We start from the raw sequence: 2,569 nt of genomic DNA, 5'->3' as shown, positions 1-2,569 counted from the left end.
TCTGAAGAGTCATTTTGCTAAGCTCTCCTTTACTGTTAAACTTGAATCCACATGTGTGTATTACCAGGACGCTGACTAATGTAATTACTTTAAGTATATTTATTTTCCCTATTACAAAAACCATGTTGTTATTTAGTTGCTAAGTTGGGTCCAGCTCTTTGCAACCCCATGGACTGTAGCCTGCCAGGCTCTTCTGTCCATGGAATTTCCCAGACTAGAATATTGGAATGGGCTGCCATTTCCTTCTCCAGGGGATATTCCCGATCCAGGGATCAAACCCACGTCTACTTGGCAGGTGGATTCTTTACCACTGAGCCACCAGGGAAGCCCCCAAAGCTAGAAAAGTTATAAAGGCCAATAACTGCTTTGAATTCATAACTTACAATTATTACAGTTAACTTCCTTGGACACACACTCCTTCACTTATAAATCCAGGATGGATGACTAAAGTTTCGAACAAAAGATCCTTTTCCCTACTTCCTCATATCACTTTTATCAGTTTACCTTGAACTTCTTTTTCTGTGTTTCTCTTCTCTCATCCTCCCCGCTTCCTCCAAGTGAACCAAGGATCATACATACTGTATTTTCCCATTACATTAGCCCTCTCTCCAACTAAAGCCTAGAATGACAAATCTGCTAATTTGGAAAAATTTAAAGTGGTCTTAAAGTTCTACTTTTAAGTATACCTTAAATGAATATGATCAGTTGTCTACTGGACATTTTACTAAGTTATCTGAATTAATATGCTCAAACATTGTCTTTATTTTCCTTTCAGCTTGCTACTTTTCTTTAATAACAAATGACAGCATGATCTTTATCAAACTAGAATCCATGTTCATCCCCAACCTCTCAATTTTTCTTTCTCTGACATCTAGTTATAATGGTTATTGTAAGGATGTATTGATTACTCTAAAATCAGTACTCTACTTATTTTATGTAACATTTATAATAATAGCTAATATTCATCAGGAATTACATTTATCATATACCATACTGAGTTTAACTTGTATTTGTTCAGTTTTAATAACATCACTTTGATGTTAAACACTATTTCCACTTTTCCAGGTGATACTGAAGTACAGTAAGTTATTAACTTCCCAAAGTTAACACAGATCATAGCTGGCCTAAGTTTGAGTTCAAAAATGATGCTATTAACTACCACATTACTTTCTTTTTCTAATGCCAAATGGGAGAAATATCCAATTTCACAGATGAGAGAACTGATTTCCAAAGATATTTAATTAATTGCCCAAGATCACACAGCTAGTCAGAGGTGAACATAGGTGTTACATACACTTTTTATTTCAAAATTCCCAGAAGCATAGTTTTCATTAAAATTTGCTCATAGCACTTAAGAATTTTTTTCTTAAAATGTCCCACAAACTTCACTATTTGAGCAAATTTGAACAATAAAGTAATATTTATGAGCCATTTTTAAGATAAAAATTGTGAGTACAACTTATGTTCTCCAAACACCGTAAGCACCATGATCATTCAGCTAGGAAGCAGAGTAGCAAAGATTACAACTTAGACTGTCTCACAACAAAGCCAGCTTTTTATCTATTTCATGTTATTATCAAATCCTATAGAAAAATAACTCTAAAATTTCCCCCGTTTCCTCTCCATTTGTATCACTACTGCCTCGTCACTTCTCTCTTTTCCAGTAAGGTCATAATTGTTTTTCCTTCTTCCTCCCTCACCGCTCCCATTTCATCACCCACGCTACCTTTTTAAGTTTTTCTATAATTAAAATCAAATTACAGGGAGAGAATATTTGTATTGAACATCTCTGATAAGGGACTAGTAAACAAAATACATTTTAAAAATACCACTCAATGGTTAAAAGGTAAATGAACCAATTAAAATGTAGACACAACATCAAAAGAGATATCTTTCCAAAGATGATATACAAACAGCCAAGAAGCACATGAAATGATAATCAATATCACTAGTTATTAGAGAAATGCAAAGTCAAAACCACAAGGAGATACCACTTTACACTTACCACAATGTCTGTATTTAAAAGGGTGAACAGTAACAAGTGTCAGTGATAATGTGGAAATACAGGAATCTTCATAAATTGCTGCTGAGAATGTAAAATGGTGCACATGCTTTGGAAATGGCTTCATTGTTTTTTTTAAAAAAAAGTAAACTTAGAGTTATATTACCCAGCTCTTCCAATTTTCAGTATAGATTCAAAAGAACTGAAAATATATGTTCATATAAAAAACTGTACTCAAATATTCACAGAAGCATTAACTTGAAAAATACAATAGAAACAATCCAAATGTGCATAAATAAATGAATAAACAAAATGTAATATATGCATAAAATGGAATATTATTCAGCTCTAAGAGGAATGAAGTACATGAATGAACCTTGAAAAACTATTCTCAGTAAAATAAGTCATTCACAGTCACATACTGAATAATTCTGTTTACATGAAATGGCCAGAATAGAAAAAATCTATATTACCAGAAAGTAGATTAGTGGTTGCCAAGGGCCAAGGGGAGTAAAGAATAGGAAGTGAATGCTAATGGGTATGAGGTTTCTCTTGGGCCAAGTCTTT

The sequence above is a fragment of the Bison bison genome, unplaced genomic scaffold (assembly GCF_000754665.1).
Source record: "Bison bison bison isolate TAMUID 2011002044 unplaced genomic scaffold, Bison_UMD1.0 scf7180017864479, whole genome shotgun sequence".
Lineage (NCBI taxonomy): Eukaryota > Metazoa > Chordata > Mammalia > Artiodactyla > Bovidae > Bison > Bison bison.
The sequence above is the reverse complement of the archived record's forward strand: the minus strand, read 5'-3'. Positions refer to the sequence as shown.